At 47.2% G+C, this 19,997-nt stretch overlaps 1 long non-coding RNA gene across 1 annotated transcript; it reads left to right on the top strand.

Annotated features, from left to right (window-relative positions):
* The first annotated feature begins 3,756 nt into the window (after positions 1–3,756).
* Positions 3,757–19,459, top strand: LOC109369444. Its single transcript, XR_004160946.1, has 3 exons — positions 3,757–14,076; positions 17,699–17,930; positions 18,351–19,459. It is a non-coding gene; the product is annotated as an uncharacterized LOC109369444 (long non-coding RNA).
* The last annotated feature ends 538 nt before the right edge of the window (positions 19,460–19,997 follow it).

Below are 19,997 nucleotides of genomic sequence, written 5' to 3'. Positions count from 1 at the left end.
GCAGAGAAATATCAATGGGCAAAGAAGTCTCAAACTGTTTTTCATTCTGCTTGTATGGCATGGATTGAATAGCAGTCATCCAGAAAGCAGAAACACTAGTGGCAGAGTCAGAACTCTTGTAGAGGGTAGAAATTTGCTGTTCCATTTCATTCTTCTATCCTGGTGTGACTTTGTGACCTCAAGAAATCCCTTTCTATCATGAAAGCTGTCTCCAAAGTGAGCTCGGTGGGCCTGCAGGTAAGTTGAGAGAGGCAGAGGTCTCGTGAGCTTTCCTTCTTACTTCTGTCAGAGAAGTGTGAAGTCGATGGCACACAGACATGGCAATAATGACTGTCTTTGTCTCCTAGTGACCGTCACGTATTACACAGGTAGTTGCTTCCAAAAATTCTTTCTTCAACAACAGTGTTGGTTGGGTGTTGGATGTCTATTCTGGCTGTAAGCAGCTCAGAAGGAGCCAGTTGGTAGTGAGACTGGGATTCATCTCGGTTATGGTCTGATCTTCTGAACAGCCAGGACTGAGAAACCCTCAGCTGGATTGGGACTGAAGAGAGCTACAACTGGCACAGATGTTGCGTTTCATGCCTCAGTTGCCTCTTAGTCAGCATGCAGCAGCAGCACAGTAGGATTGGCTTGGGGCTCTGAGCCTGTCAGGGAAATTTTTCTTCTAATCCATAAATGTAGGGCATCTGTCAGATTTGTTTGATTTTCATATATCCCATGGTGATAGTGTGGCTCCACGTCCCTTTGACAATTGTCCAATGCTTAGGTACCTTCTTGGATGCTTCAGTGCAAAATCCAATGCATAAATTTATCCTGCAATAACTCCTCTAGTTCACATTCTTGTCTATAAAATCCTTAAATATTTCTGCTTCAACCTACCCCCTTCTCCTGCCCACTCACATCTTTTACTTCCTGTTATAATAACACTCAGAAAAATGAGTGGAGGCTTTTCTGTAGCTTCTGCAAGGTCTACATCTTGTTCATCTATCTAGGGAGTCCTTAAACTCTTAAATATCACACAGCTACATGAAACAGCACCTTAGATTGCTTCGTTTTCTATTCAACTCTGATAGAGACAATTTTAGGGATAGGATGTATCTGCTTTTTTAACCCAGCTTGTGTTTCCCAGAATTAGCACCTTCATGATTACATCTCATTTCTGGTGCTGGAGAGCTGCATCCAGGAGCTGTGAAGTGGTAAACAAAGCCCTCAACTATCTCATGTTCTTCTTCATATAGATGAAAATGGAGACGAAGAAGTTGAATGGTGTTTTAAGGTAAGCTAAGAAAAGATCTAGCATGTGTACAAATAGCTGTCTGTTAGAGAACCTTGGGGTGGAGATCTTCATGATGGAGGATGAATCATAGTCTTGTGGACTACCCAGTGTTCTTGTCTAAGAAAACAAGCAATTTGTTGCCAGCCTGGACAAAGAGTGACTTTTTGAGCAGAACTTGTTCCAAGCCAGTGATGACAGCATGTCTCATCCCAGGATGTTATAAGAAATCCTTCACTTGATTAAACTCTCTTAATAGACTGTCTACTCATCTGCTAAGAACAGAAATGAGAGTAAAGCCTTGTACCTTTTTTCCTGATATCTCATATAACACTACTGGCACTGATGGCTTGCACCAGTGCATCCTAACTCTAAAACATAGAAGCAATGGGCTGTTGTTCTCTACAATGCTAACAGAATCTAAAAGGCAGATTGTTGCATACCTTGGTCTCTCTGTACCTCCCTAACCAGCCTCTTGGGCACACTGGGCTGTACCAGTCAGTGGGAACTCAGGGTCCCTGGAGCTGTGGCATGGTGATCCTGCCACTCTGGCATCACTCAGCTGTGTTCCAGGCAGGGAAAGCCAACTTTGGTAGCATGAGGGGCCACATGTGCTCTCAGGTGGTTGGTTTAAGCCAGACTGAAACACCCATATTGCACATTACTGATGCTTATAGACAGCACAAGTGAAAGTAGAGTCCATGTACTGGATTTGTTGGTGGATGAATGTTCCTCTGGGCTGGATAAAGCTGGCCTCTGAGCTGATCTTAGCAGAGGGGAGTGGAACCATCATAACTGATTTCTATAGCTTTTGTAGAACTGCATTTAAACTTCTAAATTTACTTGTATGGAGAAAGAACCCTTTGTGCTCCTCATGCACCAACCATGGTAGGATGAGGCATTACTTCATACTCTTACTTCCATGCAAAGATTTTGTGGAGGGGAGGGTGGAGGGGAAGCAGGTCTGAGGAGTGCTTTCCCTCCTTGAGCCCGTGTGTTGGGTTGTGAGCACATTCCATCATCCAGTACAGAGCAATGTATGGGCTGGTGTCACACACAGCTCTCCACTTCTATCTCTGTATCTTCCCTAAGAAGGAATATCTCTGTCTTTGGCAACAGCTGTAAAAATGAGGAAATATTGGTGTTTTATTGTGTGTCAGGGCATGGAATCTGAGCTTTGACCGCCGTGCCATGAGGAGACAGCATATCCTTCCTCCCTTCACTGTTTCATATAGGCTGATTTGAACACTGCAGCAGATTATGGCACTGTGGGTGTTCAGAGTTTCAGGATGATTGATCACCTCTCATAGAGATGCAGATGGTACTGTGATGAGTTCCAGATCCTTTCAATTGAGCATCTCTAGGGACAGCTTTATGGACCAGGTGAAGGGGAGGGTGCTCTTAATTTATTTTAAAACAGCAACAACAACAATGCAGGATTTAAAATTAAACCCTCTTGGCTCATAAATAGTAACTTTAAAATTTGACTCCTTAAACTAAACAGCCTGAAGGGCTCTGGTCACACATCCCTGAAGTCTTCGGGAAGACCTAGAGAGGGCTGGGTTTGTGTTAAGGTCTCACCTGACGGAGCCCAGGTGTCCTCCTGGCCCTAGAGGGTGTGCACCAGCTCCTGGGTACTGTAATAGGTGCTGTGTTAGTGACCTGGTCAGATTACCCCACTTACTGGATCTTCATCCTGGGAGCAGGACCTGGAGCTGCACAGTGTTGAACACTGCTTTCTGAACCAGTTGGAGCATGCCAGCAGTTGTCCTGGACCTGTTATCTCAGTAACTACATGGCTCATCACATCAGCCCTGTTATCATTGCTTTTCATCAGCGAGAAGCCACGAGCACAGCTCAGCATCTAAGCTCTCTGTTAAGTTCTGTTGTCTGACAAGAGTGAGAACCTCTCCAAGAAAATCATTTGCCACCTTTTTGGCACAGATTTCGATGCTTCCCAGCGAGCTGGCAGTGTTGGATCAACTTTCCCTTTACCTAAGGCAGGTTATGGGCAAGTCCCAGCCATGCTGGAGCAGAAGCATGGGCCGAGGCTGCTGCACTCCTCACGTCCCCATGCCCCCTTCTGCTCACGAGAAGGCTGGGGAGTTACAGCCCCTCGCACATGGGCTTTTGTTCTTAAATCTTAGCTCTGTGCACAGAGCTGGTTGGCTTTCCAGAGGCAGTTTCTGGGCTTTCTGGTGATGTCAGGCTGCTCCCTGAGCCAGCTGGCACCAGTGTCCCTGACAGCCCGTGCCGTGGTGGTTGTCCTCGCAAGCACTCCTGCCTTGCTGAGCACCGCGCCTCTCTGCCGCCCAGCCTGGCTTCTGCAGTTCGCTGAAGGTTACTGGAGGTTTAAAACTGCTTTGGCACTGTCTGCAGTCCCTGAAGGCGAAGATGCCTGTTTATTGTTACAGCACGGTGTAAGCACAACACAGAAGAATCCCTGCAGAAAAGAGTATTTCAGTGTAGCAGACTTTTTTTTTTTTTTTTAAAGAAGTGTTGGCTGGCCTCTAAAACTTAAATACCACTGGAAACTAATGCTAAGGGTTGGGTGGTTTTTCTTGTCCTCATAAATCATGTCATGGAGTTTTTGTTACTCTGCTCTCATCCTGTGGTATCTTTCTAGTGCTGATAACAAGCGCTCAGCCCCTGTCCCCCCCCTTCCCAGAGGGGTGAGTGCGGCCCCCAGCTGCTGGCAGCTCTCCCGCTGCCTGGGCCGGCCCCATCCCTCCCACAGCTAAAGCTGCTCTTGCCTCTGCAAGCCTTGAAATCAGCTTTTCACTTATCTTTAGGGAAACTGAAGTAGCCACTTTGGAGTGGAAACCCCTGCATCCCTCATTGTGGAGCTAGGGATGGCTGGAAAGGGAGACTCTAGCTGCAGGGCTGCCTGGGGGCTTTGCAGTGCTCGTGCAGTTGGGTATCCCAGGGCACAGCCAAAGGGTCTGTTTGGGGCAAAGGAATGTGGGGGCTGAGCCCTCCCTGAGGACCCTTTCCTGCCCGTACGTGAGCAGAGAAACCTTCCTGACCCCGCTGTCAGTCCAGTGGACCTGTTGCCAGCCAGGGCTTTGGTTTGCATCTTTCACTGCTTTTCTGCACCGGAAGAGGAGAAGCAAGCTAAATATATCTAAATACATATGCCCATTCTCCAGCACCCAGCTCTGAAGTTTTCACTGCTTTTTATTTGGGCCGTGTAGAGGAGGAGGCGGCCGTGTGCCTTCGTTTCACATGTGCTGGCGTGAGATGTTAGATTTCAGGAGAGCGCAGCCCTCTTCTTGCTTGCACCCATAATTCTGGATCTTTGTGATAATGTGGAACAAATGCTGAATTCCGCAGCTCACAGTGGAGAAGAGGCAGAGGCCTCTTCTCCACTGTGAGCCTCCCTGTCCCGTTGGCCACAGGCTGCAGTAGCTGTGTGGTGCAGCAGCATGCGGGCACTGTGGCCGAGGTGATAGAGAGGGTTCCCAGCGGTCTGGCACACGGGAGCTGCAGTGACTGCTGGTGTCACTGCCGACCTGCTCCTCGTGCATGCATAATTCAGCAGGAATAATGAGTTAGTTCCCCTGGCTGCTGTGAAGGAGCGGCTGATGAAGTGGCCCATCATCTCTGCAGCTCGTAGTGCATCCTGGTGTGAGCAGTGTTCTGCATCTCTTGGATTTACTGAGAGCACTGAAACTTCCGATCGGGCTTTTATTTCTCTCTTCTCCTTGCATTTGATGTGAACTTCATGCTAACGCGCTGCAGCTCACTTGATGTTCCTGTCACTCTTTCAGCTTTCACATCTTTGCCAGAGAGGAGCAAATCAATTAGGTCCCTAAAACTTCAATGGTTTCAAAGCAGTCGCTTGTAAACACATTACTCAAAGAAGACAATTAGCAGAATATTCATGACGTAGGCACAAAATTCAGGTTCAGATGCCTCTGGTTTATCTGCCACGCTTTCCCTTTTGGGAGTCTGTAGTTACTGTGAGAGATTTTAACATAAAAAAATGTCTTTTTAAGGAAAGACATATCTGTGGAATATCTGCCTGAATTCTAAATTGCACTTTTTCTGTTTTGCTAAATACAATGGTGGTAACAATCTTTTATGATGTTTTAATAGCAACTGTGAGGGGGGGGGGGAAAGTGACATCTTTTTTGATGATTCATGCACACGTTCAGAAAAATACATAAATAAGTGGAAATACAGCATGCTTTAGGTATGGCATCTTATAGCCAGTGATTCTTTCAGTAAGGGGTCTGTCTGAGAGTAATTTTTTATAAGTCTCTTTGTGAGACATTCTTTTACCTGACCTCCAAAGGTAAAATTGAAACTCAAACACGCACGGCAGCTGAGCTGCAGCATGCACCTGCCCATCAATAAGATACAGCCCATGTTCTGGCAATGCATTGGATCTCTAATGTGATCTTCAGGTTTCCCAATAGATTGAACAGATTCCCATAGGGTGGGATCAATGCTGCCATAGTGCAAATCATGCTAGATAGCAGTATGAATCAGTAAGTGCCACTTAAATGATTTCAGAAGGGAATCTGTCTCTTGAAATTAACTGTATTTTGTTGTTATTAATTTGTGTAACTGTACAGCTAAGAATCTGGAGCTTGATTTTTACAGAAAATCATCAAATTGATGTTAGAACCACTGCTTCCACTTCCTTTTGAGAGACAAAATACAAATTCTATCTGAGATTTTGCCATTAAATAAATGAAAGAATGACTAAAAGGAAAGGGTTTGTTATTGAAACATTTTGTTACCAGAACCATAAAATAAACTAATAAACAGATAAAAATAAAACAACGGAGGAGATTTAATACTAAGAAACCTTCAAAACCTATCTACCTATAACCTCTAAACTTATAAGCCTATAATGCTGTCCCAATGTCTCAGGGTGCTGGCCCACTGCTGTGGCTGCAGCTGCCATTTGGGCAGTATGGGGCTGCCCATCAGTCTGCATCAACATAGCTGTTCTGAGCAATGAGGTTAGGAGGGCCCAAACATCCTGCTGCTGTGCTGCTTGTGGGAGCAGGGAAGGCTCCTCCTGTGCTGGGCCAGTTGTGTAAATCCAGGTGCTGGAGAAGCTGGAGAAGTGGCACCCGAGACCTGGCTGTTGCTTGTTGGCAGCAGGGAGGGGATCAGTCTGGCACTTCTCCCTCCCTGCTGCTGCAGCACAGTCTGGCAGGGTGCAGCAGCACCGGCTTAGATGTTGTCTTTCTTCGGGCGCTTAAGTGGTGAGGGCCACATGGGTGCAGCTGTCTCTCTGCCCTCTTCCACTGCCTGCATGCTCCCTGCTGGCTCACTGCAGCTCCCTGCATGGCCCGGGCACCTGGGCTGCCACACTGGTGTCTCCCATTCAGATCTTGCTGCAGGGCAGGGGCGGCCAGGGCTCCTCTCTTTGGGGCTACTCTTCTCTTACAGTGTTTGAGCAAATTGAATAATCTCACCTGAAGTATGGGTTGCTATAGAAGAGTAACTAAAAAGTGCAAAGGAGAAGAGTTAGTTGCTATTGCTTTGGGACAGAAAGATGGCAAGATACAGCAACTTTGATACAAGACTTTGCTAAAGACAAACATGGGCATTAAAAAGGTCTAGTGGTCAGTTTAATCCTTCAGCTTAGGCTGACTGCAACAAGACACATTGAAAATGTGTTGAAATAATAGACTCATCATGTCTGATTTATTTATCTTTCTGTTGCACAGATTCAAACTCAGATACAACCCAAATGTATTTTATCCATAGTTCAGCTACTCAACAGTGCTACCTCTAAAATACCTGGCAACAGCCAGAGAAAGAAATGAGGATCAGAACATTTACAGCCCTCCTCATCTCTATTACTAAGGTTTATTCTATTGGAGCCTGCATCCCTCCCACCAGAATATTGTGAGAGTTGATTTATGTGAGGATCAACTGATACGCCTTCCTACAGGCAGCAAGTGCTTCCTGCTCCGTCAGGAATTCAGGAACGAATATAGATTGAGCTGACGAAAGAAGCTGCTCATTTTTCCTGTTCAGAATGCTCTCAAAGATCCTCTCATTCCCAATACTTCTGCCTCAAACTCTTCCTTATCAATCACGATACAGTTTTCACCATAAGCCCACCAGACCATCTCAAATTGATCGTTCTCAGCCATCAGCCAGAGTTTTTGTGGAAAGCTGAGATCTGCGAAGGTGTTGAGGTGACACTCCATGGAAGAATTATCAGGTAAACAGTTGGTTTTGTCTTTGCCAGCATAACATTGTGAATTCCTTCATTCCTTCCTGTCTTGAGGTTACAACAGCATTGCAAGCTGTGCCTTGTTTCTGTCCTGAAGGAGCAGGAGAAGAGGAGCTTGAGACCTCAGACCTCAGACATCTCTGGATCAGAAAGGAATGTTTCTTCTTCAGACGGCTCAATTTTAATTTTTCTTATCTCAGATTGTCAGGAGTTCTCACGTAGAGCTACTCCTGCCATGAGCTAGTCTTTGCTTTGCCAGTCAGCAGTGAAGTCCAACTGTACTGTCCAGGGATTCTGTTGGGAGATGCTCACATGTTACCATGATGCCCTCATGTCGTCACAGTGACATCACAGTATGGTGTCCAAGGTCTGGCAGAAGAAGCAGCCACAGCTGGTGGCACTGACCAGCACTTGTTGCTGGTTCTGCACAGAGCCACGTGTGCTTAACTTGAGTCAAGGAGCAAATAAAACTGTACTGAAAGGAGATCACCCTTCAGCTAGACCTTGCTTCCCCTTCCCTGTGTTCCCTGAATAGCTCCATTCCAGCCTCCTTGGTGTCCCTGTGGTTCTCCAGATGGGAAGGAAATCAGTTTCCCAGGCAGTGGTAACAAGAGAAAATAGCAGTATCTTCCCAGTTTGTTACCATTTCTTGTAAATGCTCTGTGATTTCAATAGCACAGCTTCTGCAAGGGAATAGCTGTGTACCCGAGTGATGCCCTGTTATGACAGCAGTCTCTCAGACGCTGCTCTGTAGGTCCAACCAGAAGAAGACACCAAGTATGTTTTGCTGATGGCATAGACAGGAGATGTGCAATCCCTCTTTGGTTCCTTTTATTTGATATTTTAGAAATATAGGAAATAAGAAAACAAAGTCAGTTATGTTCTTTAAGCCTTTTAGATTACACTCTTCTCTACAGGATCAGGTGCTTAATCTGTAAAGGAAAGGCTTGTTCTGGAACTCGTGTCTGGATGCAGTGTATGCTAAGTTTGAGGACCACAGCTTCCCAGGGCAGCAGGCACAGCCCTGAGCTGCTAGAGCTTAGTGATCGTTTGGACTCTGCTCTCAGAGATAGGGTTTGGGTGATTCTACATGGAGCCAGGGGTTGGACTCGATGACCACTCAGGATCCGTTCTGATTTGAGATGTCTGCATTATACCAGTGTTTTCCTAAAAACTGGAAGTGACACTTAGCCTTATATTATTTAACTAAAAGCAGGTGATGTGACCTTTTGGAAGTCAAGCAGGACAGTTTCTTATCTGTCTGAGGGTAAGCTGGGAGGATGGCCACTGGCATAAGGAGGACTGCAGTGATGACGTAAAGCTCCCATCATTTTGAAAACCTGGGGCAATGTTTACTTGAAAACTCAATCTGCCAGCACTGTGCTGCAGCCTGGAGCCCAGGATGTATTGCTGCTGAGACCAACGTACAGCAAAGAGTTGCTCGTCCTCTTTCCATCTCCCTGGTTTCAGATAGAAGTTGCTTTTCCCCTGCTCTGTTTGGGACCCATCCTCAGTGCCTCTCCAGCAGTTTGTTTGCTGCTCAGCTACATCCAGGCTGCCCTTGCTCCAGGTTGTGCTGGTGGGACAGTGCGTTCTGGGAGGATGGGGCCAGTTTTGAGATAGGCAGCGCACTGCTCCCTGCAGCCATAGTGTTGCCGTAGCCCTTGCTGTGTCTGAAGCCCTATCTGTGGTCTTGGGCCTGCACGTCAGGAACCCACTGCCCTGACAGGAGCAGGCAGAGAGCTCTGGGCAGTGTTAGGGGACTTGTGCCCCTTTTCACAGCTCACTTGTAGGGTCGGGATGTGATTTGTTGTAAACAGTGGAACTACTGGAAATCCATTATGTGGATTACATCTTCTGAGTAGGACGTGGTTGTGTTATGGGTTTTGTAGGAAACTGACTTCGATATAAGTTTTATTTATGAAGTTTGATGGAAAAACTGAGCAGCATGTTTTCTGGGTCATCATGGCAGTGTTAAGCTGCTTTCCACTTTTAGTACCCTGTAAATAAAAACCTAGCAACCTATTCTTCATTCTTTGGAGCCCCACCAGGCCTGCTGCACAATGCCCTGCCGTGTTGTGGGTGCACTTTGTCCTCAGCATTTTTGGCTCACTGCTGTTGGGAGCTGGCATGGAGGATGGAGAGAGCACCTGGAGCAGGCAGCAGCAGCAGCAGCCCTCTGTTCCCTTGAAGACAGCAGGTCAGGAGGGATGAGAATGAGTGCTTCTCCCCAGAACGTCACAGGCATCTTCCTGCAGGGGTGTGCAATGTGCTCCGACTGACAGACGTACTTCTGGAAACAGTGGAGGCGGATGTGAGCATCCTCATCGCGGTGTCCAAGTGCTGCTCCTCATCCAGATAAGCAGCTGTGAGGTTTTAACAGAAACAAGAGCTTTCATCTTCCTTCCTCTTCCTGACAGCAACATTCCCATTAAAACTTTCTCAAAAAGTTCAGCCTCAGGCAGACACCTGGCTTGGGGAAAAAAACTCAATGTGATTGACTGCAGTTGTGCAGTTCTATAAGTCCCTGAAAACAGAGGATTTTATCAGGAATTAGACTTTATAAAAATCCTATTGAGGCTTCAGTTTCTAATTCTTGCTGTTGGGGATGGGAGACACAAACAAACCAGCATTTAGCATATAGTATGTGCAGCATTTAGTGCCTTCTGAAAGATTTCTTTAATACCGAGCCTGACTGGAAGTAGGTCAATAGAAAAAGGAGTAAATCTTATTTGCAAAAAGGCATTAGGAGCTCCATTGTGCATAAATCCAATTGCCACTGAGCAGAGATCCTAAAAACATCAGGAATTGGAGTCTTGGATCAAACAGTTTTGCACAGTGTCATTGGTGAAACATCCCCACTATTTCTCGCCTTCCTTGCACTGCTCTTCCTGTGGTGCAGTGGGGTGGCTGTGCCCGTCCTCCTCTCCTGTAAGGCTGCTGCAAGTGGACTTGCTTGTGCTGCTGTTTTCTTATGGAATCTATAGGATTATTGCTGCCATGACCAGCAAAGCCCTGCTTGGGGACATCAAGCGTAAGGCTCCCTTCTGGAAATGAAAACCTGCTGCTGACGATGCCAGTGGCATTTGGAAAAGTCATCACCATGGTTTTAAGGTTAGAAACCCTTGAAGTCCTTCCAGCTTGGGCCAATGAAAAGGCAAACTCACAAACTTGCAACTCTTGCTCTTTTTCTTAATAATAGGAGGAAAAAGGTCTCAGTGAAATAGCGCTTCACCAATGAAAACTGAACTCGTCTTTGTTTCTTACTAAAGAAAATAGGAAACCCTCTGAAAGCTTTTCAGAAAACATAGTCTGAGTGTGGCCAACCAGAAATGCCAGCAAATCCCAGCTCCTCAAAGGAAGCTCTTCAGTCTCCGATAAATTTTTTGAATACCAGGTCTCCACAAAGAGGCAAAGCAAAACAGCTCACGTTAAGTATGGTGGTGAGCTGTATTGACGAACACATTGAGAAGCTGTCGGTGTGGGGTGACAGGGCTGTGCCCCGGCTGTGTGGTGCCCTGCGGGACTGCTGGAAACACCATCAGCTGTGCAGCTCCATGTCCCCAGCCTGCAGGGCTGCCATCCTTTGCGGCTGTGGGGCTCTCTGGTGCTGGGGCTGTGTGCCTGATCTCTATGCAGTTCTGGGAAGCACCCTGGCTTTGTGCTGGAGGGTGTGCGGCTGTGCTGTGCTTTGCTGACTGCCGGCTGCTGTCGAGCCTGTGTCCTCGATTCACCCCAAAGCCGTGCTGGGGAAACCAAGAGAAACCTTGCTGCAGGAGAGATGCTTTTCTCTCACTTTAATATCTTTTATTAAATAGCTTGCATATCTTGTTTTCATGCTGGAACGTATATTTTTGGGTGTCACTGTACATTGGGTGTACTTATGAGGCAAAGAAGGAAGAAGTAGGACTGTACTGTGATGTAGAAATACTTTGCATCCTCCACAGCATAAGAAGGGGCTGAGGCATGATGGAGGTTGATAAAACTTGGCAAATCTATCTGGGGATGGGAGCGAGATGGTCTGGGGCTGTGCACTGGAGCCCTGTCACTGCCATGCGTTTGCTGAAGCCGGTGCTGGTCAGTGCCAGTCCTCCACCCCTGCTATGCAGCCTCGTCTTCAGGAGCTCTGCTGGAAGGTCTCCCTGTTCCCCTTACATGGGGTCGGCGGACAGGTGCCAGTCACAGTTTGAGGATCCATCTCTGTTGTTCCATGTGTTTTTTACCAGCCACCGTTCAGAGCCCATTCGCACGTTTGAAGAATGAGCAGAGACTTGAAACAGCCAGTAATGGATTTTTCTCTGTGCTTTAATCACTTATTATTAATATATACTGTGTCTTTTGGATTATACACAGCAGAAATGAGAGCTGAGCAAAATCAGAATGATAAATACTTTACCATAACCAAAATACACAGAAGACTTGTCTCTGTGCTCTCTTGGTTAGCCACTTTGCACGAGGTATTCCCACAGTGCAATTTGTTCTCTGCAGTCGCTTGGCTTAGCAGTATTAGCAGAGGGTGAAGCAATGATTGTCAATGACAGGTAGATTAATTTCCCATATGGTTTTGTTGCCTATTAGAATTTATCAGCTGCCTCTCCTCCTCAGGGACAAACCCGGCCTGGCCGCCCAGGTGACCTGCCAGCGTGTCTCTATTATCAGCAGAGGTTGCGCTCTATTTACAGTCTAACTTATTCCAAATGTCACTTCCAAACGATCCAGTGCAAAGTGCTTACAGATGCCTGAACTGAGGAGAACGGCAAGGGAAAGGAGAAAGGGCATTCCATGAGTCCATCTCGTCAGGAAGTTTTGTCACGTTGCCAAAACCCCAGCGCACGGACTTGCCAAACTCGATTTCTTTCACCCTCTAAATCAGTTCAGTATGCGGTGCAGGAAAGCATCGGCACAGCGGTGTCCTTGAAGGAGCGAGCACGGCTCACTTGCTGTTAATTACAAACAATGAAACAGATGGGGGGGCTTGCTGTGAAATGGAAAGCACGTACCTACTGCTGCAGAGCCGAAGCCATGGCTGCCCGGAGCTGCCCACATGGGGCAGGGACACGGCCTCTCCCCAGGCTGTGTCCCGCACCATGCCCAGCCTGCAGCAGGGCTGGCTGCTCCCTAGGACCTCCTGCTCCCCATCCTCTTCCAGCAGGTCTGTGACTCAGTGCTGCACAGAGCTCCTGGTGTCCCCGCAGCCTGCAGCCTGACCTCGAGCACACTCGGATGCTCCTCGCAGTCTGCTTTGTGCCTGCTGGGAGTTCCAAGAGCGGAAGGGGTAGCTTATCTGTCCCGTCCCCTCCCACTTTTATTTCCTCTTTTACTGCTACTTAAGAGGTGAGGTAAATGTGACTTCCCAGTCTTGTTTAGAAAATCTTTGTGGAATTCTTCTCTTGTCTGTATATGAGACATTGCTATTTACTTCACTTTTTAGATATCTAACTAGATCTAATATCCTAGATATTAGATATCCTACTATTTGAGTCATTGGTGGTTCACTGATGCTCAGGTCCTTGCAAGAACTGTCAGAGCAAGACAGTTTCACCGATGTGCTTGCAGTGAGACCAGCTGCACGAACCTGTTCAACCAGGCATTGTGTACGAGCACCACTTGCAGTGCCCACAGTGGAATTGAACCCACAGGCCTGTGTGGCCATAGAGGAGTGACTGAAACCCCCCAGTGGCCTTAACATCTCTGCTCTAATGTCTGCTAATGAAGTAGAGGATGGCAAGAGCAGTGGTGGGAGTAGGGGTACTCAGTCTGTCTGTGCCAGGATTCTGTGAGAATATCAAGGCCTGAATTTAATATATCATTTTTATGCACATGGACACACAATACTAATTTATACTGTAACGGTCATTAGTAAATCCTTAGATGTATACAGGCCACACAGACCATTGAAGTCTCAGCTCTGCTCTTCTGTGTGGAAATGCACAGCTCCTTATGAGCCTCAGCTGATCTCTGGCCATCCCTCTAGTGTCCAGGTGTAGTGTATGATTCTTTGCGACAGTCCGTACATCACTGACGGGCACTTCAAAAGACAGCTAAATCTATCCTGGCAGACCTCATATCTCATTCTACAGTGTCATTTTCTGTGCTAGACAACCACACGTTTTCCTAACCTCTCAAAGCATTCAGGCTCATGCTCATGGCATCCACGCATGCCTTGCATTCACACCACCACCTCTGCTGCCCACAGGGCTGCACAGAGCTCCAGCAGCAGCAGGTGAGGCACATCTCTCTGAGCTCCCCATTGTGGGGCCAGTGCAAGTCCATCTGATATCTTAAGCCCCGTGTGTGCATTTTTCCCCTGTGACTTGGGCTGACTCATGGGCTGCAGCTTCCTCCAATGCTGTGCAGCAGCAGCAGCTTGCCGGCTCCCTGGAAGGATGCCTGGTGGCAGTGTGCCCTGTGGGCAGGTCCTGGCCAGCCCCAGAGCATCACGCTGAGCACCCCGGTGGTGGAGGGCTGCTGCTGGAAAGGGTTTGCTGTTTGGGTCAGTGTCTCAGGGCTGGGAAGCCAGCCCTTAGCTGTGCTTTGCTATCCTGACTCTATGGGCTTCTCTTTCACAAGTCCTGAAAGCAGAGACCGGATCTGTGAGGTGAGGAGAGAACCGTACCAGGAACTGATGTGAATGGGAGTAACCAAAAGTTGCTGCTGGGAGGTCAGGGCTGAGGGACGTCATATGTAACGAGTCTGTTTACCTTCTGTGCTTCTTTCAGGAAGTTTCTTCATAGTTTTTAAAAGTGGAAAATCTGGGGGTGGTTCTTTCCTTTCTCCTTGTAATCTCTGGGTTTAGTTAAGCCCACAAAAATGCTCAGAGAAATTGCTTAATCCTGCTGAAGTCTGTCATCATCTTCCAGCTCTAACTCAATACAAATTTTTGTTTGATTTTTGAGGAAATGGTCATTTGCCACGAAAGAAGACAGTATCTGTGCGTGTTGCAGAGAGCTTTTCAATAACTGCTGTATTGCAAAAGCAGGAGCAGCTCTCAGGGCAGCCTGGCGTGTGGTGTGAGCAGGCTGTGCCTTCTGCCAGGCCATGCAGATCTCACTCCTAGAACAGAGCTGAGCTTCTAATCTTCATCATGTTGCTGTGACCTCCTCCGAAGGAGGTATTTATTGTACTCTTCCTTTTAATTTTGTCTGAAATCACCTTTATTTGAAGATATGTTGCATTCTGGGTAGCTGTGGGATTGGCTACTGCCTGCTCCTGGTGTAGCAAGTTACCGGTGTCCAAGGCCCTGGTTTTCTAGTTCCTGGGAAGTACTATTCTGTGGCCAAAATATCCAGGACTCAGCATCCATCCCCAACCTCCGCCAGTTCTCTCCGTACTTCTCAAACACTGCTGAGGTTGGCTTCCAGCTCACAAATTTCCTGAACTGCTGTTGTTCAAACAGCCTTTTGATTAGTTCTTTCTTTCAAGTATGATGATTTACTAGAAGGGCCATCTGCACTACCTGAATGAGCACTGTCTCTCCTTTCCTCTGCTTTCCATCCTCCCTAAAGAGCTGCTTGCAAATGTGGCAGGTGTTTGTTTGCGTCACCGCCAGTCTAGAGAAACAAAATCTTCTCATTTGTGGCACGTACGGTTGTATTTCAGAACAAAGAGCTGAACTCTATTTCACAGACTGCGAGCACCCGATGTCTTGTGGCTGATCTGAGCAAGTGACAAAAATCAGGAGGTTTTTGTTAATAAGCTTTAGCCCAATTTTTGAAAATCTTCTGAACGTCCTGGATGTGGTCATGAGCCTTCCTTGGTTACAGCAAAATACCCCTGTGCCTGTGTTACATTTCCCATACTTCTCAGCTAAAGCCTGACTGATAGCAAGGCAGCACAGTGCAAATTCTGGCGGCAGAAGCTGTACAGAAAGCTGCTTGAGTTGAGTTGCTTGGCAGGTTACCCATCCACTACAGAATGTAGTGTTTCTTCTAGAAAAAAAAAATCAAACTTGACCTGGGGAGGAGGGGAATTCAGTTCTCCACCAAGGAAATCAGAATGAGATGTTTCCTCTGGGAGGTGTTGAAAGGTTGATGCTTGTCTGCTGTTACAGCAGTGGCTGGGTGCCAGTGCTCTGGCTGCACTGCAGTAGACTGCAGCTCCATGGGATAGGTGCTCTGCTCACAGCTCCCCACGCACAGTAAGGGGCCCGGGACTCCAGGCTTGGTTTCACAGCGGCCCATCTGAGCACGTTTGTGGCGTTAGCTCCCAGGAGAAATATCTGAGCCAAGAATGTTCTGAACCCTCCTAATTTAAGGAAAGTTGCAGTAATGTGACCTTTTGTGTTTCAGTTTAGTATAAAGCTAAACAGAACTTGAAATGGGAGAAAAGAGTGATTGTTGAAATCTCACCCGTGGCCCACCAGAAGGTCTGATAGGACAGATGCACAGTGGCCCTAGAGACATTCAAAGGCTGAGCCAAAATATTTTGGAAGGACTGTGGTAGAAATGGCCAAGGCAGATTGTTCTTCTGTCATCAGCACTGCTGTTTTAAATGAAGAGTGAATAAACGCATGGGAAGGGCGTAGCAGTTCGTTATACCGGCTAAGGACCACAGCAGCAGCTCCGGCACCACCTTGTGCAGCAGTTCCACCCTGCAGAGTACCCAGGCAATAAGCTGTACTCACAGCACCTCTGTATGCCCCAACACGGTCCCTGCAGCCTGAAGCTGGGGCCTACTGCTGCTGATGGGCAAAGATTGAGCACCTTTGTCCAATGCCAGAAGTGAGAGCTGACTCGGCACCACTTTCCTTTAGTTCCACTTGGCTGTGCTGTAGCTGCCTGTGGGTGTCGTAAGGACTCACTCGGGATTGCAGCACTGAGGTGTTTCAAACCAACTGCTGAGGCTTCCCCACGGCTTGGAGGAGCTGTATAGCAGGATGAAGTGGGATTATTTTGCCTTAGTGGGAATCACACACCTGGGCCATTTCAGATAGAGCAGGCTGGATGCAGTGGGTGCACAGCAGGCTCCAGGCATCGCCCCGCTCCTGCCCCACTCAGAGGTTTGAATAGAAATGAAGTGCTGAGCTTGACTACCCATCTGCAAGGCAAATAAAGCAAGTTTCTGTATGGAGGATTAGCACAAAGCTAAAGCCCTACTGGTTTCATTTGAAAATTCCTTGGGAAGAGAGGTTGCAGCCAGCTTTTAAAACTCACTTCGCACAGAACATCTTATAAAATTATGTGGTAGATGAGGAACATATGTCCCTTCTGCCTGTTTCATTTTGCCCTACTTTAGCTCCTTCCTTTCACAAAGATCAACTTCTGCAGTGAGTCCAAGCCTGATGTGAGGGCTCCTTCTCAAATCTATGTGGTTTCCACCCTCATTAAGTGAGACTAAGAAAGAAATGCGTGTAAGAAGAGACTAGTCTGGATAATTTCTGATAAATTGCCTTTTTTTTTTTCTCTTCTTTTCTTTCGTGATTAACTGAGCTAAAGTAGTCCCAACTTGCACAATCCCACGTGAAAGAAATGCAGCCAGCATGAAATGTGATACTGGAGAACGCCCGCTGCGGGGCTGGCAGTGATGGGAAAGGCCTGGCAGGTGCCCCCTCCTTCCCACCAGCAGGAAATCCTGGGTGCTGCACTGCAAAAGGTGTTGTTGGGGACTGGTGGCAGCAGACACGAACTGGTTACAAAACACTGCACTGAGTCATCTGCCCGGGCAGCAGCCTGTGTCGGCTGCTGGAAATGGTCTCAGCTCTGATTTCCCGGGGCAATCCCTCCCTGCAGCTCATTCGCCCTAAGAGGAAGCACTTGCAGTAAATGCAGGAGGAGATGAATTGCCTGGATTTCCAGCAGCGAGGCCACGGGTGAGCAGGCAGTGGCCTGGGCTGGTGGTATGAAGGAGCGTGTGAGCTTTGGTGCTCCGCATCGGGCCCTGAGCGGCCAACCTCTTCCTCACAGCAAGAGCTGCCAGGGCTGCTCCTGCCCAGGGGACTCTGCATCAGGAAGGAAGGGAAGGGGAAAGTGAGCGTCTTTCAGAGCAGATGAAAAATCCAACCGAGGTGCAGCAGCTGGGGCCGGCCATGCCATGCGCTGAATGGGAGGAAGGAGGAATCATTTCCTCAGGCCTCCTTTTGTGCTGCTCGATAATTAATGCTGTGCTAGATCTTTAAGTTTGAGCACCTGGAAAGCCTTCAGCTGTATGTAGGCCAAAGAAAACATGGTTTTCCTGTTAAAAGAACTCTCATTTTATCTCATCAGCCTGTGCGTTTCTTGCAGACCCTGCTCATGTTTGCAGAAGTACATTTGGGCTCTTTCCTCTGTTCTCATATGCAACTGTTCAGCTGGCCAAAGGCTGCGGAAAGTTTCTGGAGAGCACCAGAGAGAAACATCCCATCTGGGGCTGGGAGGTGATGCTGCTGCTTGGCCTGGGCTGGCCAGGAGCATGGCGGGCACTGCTGGGAGCCACTCTGTGACGACATGGCAGCGATGGGAGCTCAAGCCACAGCTGGTAATGCAATGGCTGAAAAGTCCTCTACAGCTAGCATCTTCTCTAAAAAAATTCTTCAACATTTCTTTGGGAGAGTATGGCAGCCCTTGCACGTAACATGTTTATGTATACAGTGACTGATCTGCATGCAGCCCTGCACTGTAGAAACAACTGGTAGGTTGTAATGTTTGTAAATGTTGCTCTCAGATTAAAATTTAAGAGACAAGCTATGAAAAGAGATCTTATTACAGCACTCTGTGACCAAATACGGTCCCAATAAAATGAAATAAAAGAGAACCAATTTTATCTCAGGCCATTAACATTCTCCCAGATGCTGTGTGCCATATGCCAGGATTTTTAGCTCTAAAGCAAGCTGTGCCTGTAACACCTACAAACTCACTGACTTCTTTCCTTCTCTCTCCACTTCCCACTCTTTAACAGGTGAGGAAAGATGCAGCAGTAACTTGTGACAGTGCTCCTGGAGAGCAGCGCAGTAAGCCGGGCCCTGGGGACCACCAGCATCCTTGCCTCTGCATCACCCCATCCAGCACTGGAAAGCACTTCTGTAGGCAAGGAGGTATCCATCTTCCATACTGTTGAGTACTCAAGAAGGTCACTGACTTGCACTGTTATTCTGAAGGTCTCCATATCCATGTGACATGTGCAGTCTGTATCTGTCTGTATCTACAGACATTAGAGGTACCAACTCCTACTTTACTGTTATTTGTTTACTACTTCATCAGTTTGCTTAGATTCTCTAGAACTCAAGATAATCTAATTTAAAGTCTGAATCCCCATGATTTCACACAAAAATGAAATTTTTTGGAGGCCTAAATGCTCCATTGTGTGCATTATTTCCATTGGATTGAGAGCAGATTGAAAACTGGAAGGGTGGACATTTGCATGGTCCAAGAAATGAACTAGCACTGGATTGTTCTTTTCCCTTCTGAGTTAAGCTGACAGCAGCCATAACATCAAGGCTGAAAAGTTTATTTACTATGTAAAGGCCATATTTTCCCTTGTTATCCCAGCTCTTTCTGGCTTGCATTGCTTGGCAATATCCCCTCAACCACTAACACCCAGAGGCGTGGCACTATGATGGGATGAAAAATGAACATGAAGAAGAATATTGAAGATTTAAGTGGGTATGGTTCTAAGAAAACCAGTGGAAAACATGTTTACTCCAAGCATCTGTAGCACCTAATTGAGGCAGTGATATTTTCTCTAAGAGCACAGGGAATGATTTTCTACTTTCTCTTTGGATTTGAATTTTGCTTTGCATCAATGTGACATAATCCATGGAATTATTTTCTTACAGCTGCTTTGGAAACTTTCTGCCCATACACAAGGATATGCTAATCAGGGTGAAAAAGCTTGCAGTCATTCAAGCTCTGCTGATTTCTAGACTCTTTGTTAGGAACTGTTGCTTCCTCTCAATTTACAGAAATCTAGTGCTCAGTAAACACTATTATTTTTGAGCTATTAATGTTGCTATAAATTTGAATGCTAGAAAGAAGGTGGCAGATTGTGATTAAAATGGAACTGATCTACATCTGTGTGTGAAGTCATCGCCTGCACTAAATGTGACAGAGAACAAAACACGTGTTTATGTGCCCATAAAGGACAATCTAGCGCCTCTACTCTGCAGCAATGGCATCGCCAGGTGGATTCCTGTAGGTGTGGATACCTTCAGGTCACAGCCATACCACGGGGCCTTCTGGGGCTGTGCTGGGGCAGCTCAGGCAGCTTGCAGTGCCAGCCCTGCTTGCCAAAGTGGGGAAACGCACTTTGCTGCCTCCCTGGGGTACCTTGCTCTCCATTCTCTGCCTTTTGTCATTGCATTTAGATGGCAGCTGTTTCAGAAGTGACCTTTTCCTTTTTCTCCAAAATGCAGATTTACATTTTTCATAGATCTTTGAGGATGCAAATCTTACAAGTTGCATTTTAAAGATCTTCCACTTGACGTCACAGCCCCATCCGTGCCATCTGGAGGAGCGGAGCAGCCCCGAGCTGGGTAGGTAGGCTGGGGAGCAGAGAAGAGGGCTGCGGGCAGCCTCACACAGACAGGTGCTTCTAAATGTGGCTCTG

The sequence above is a fragment of the Meleagris gallopavo genome, chromosome 11 (genome assembly GCF_000146605.3).
Source record: "Meleagris gallopavo isolate NT-WF06-2002-E0010 breed Aviagen turkey brand Nicholas breeding stock chromosome 11, Turkey_5.1, whole genome shotgun sequence".
Taxonomy (NCBI): Eukaryota; Metazoa; Chordata; class Aves; order Galliformes; family Phasianidae; genus Meleagris; species Meleagris gallopavo.
This window is presented reverse-complemented; position numbering and strand designations above follow the sequence as displayed.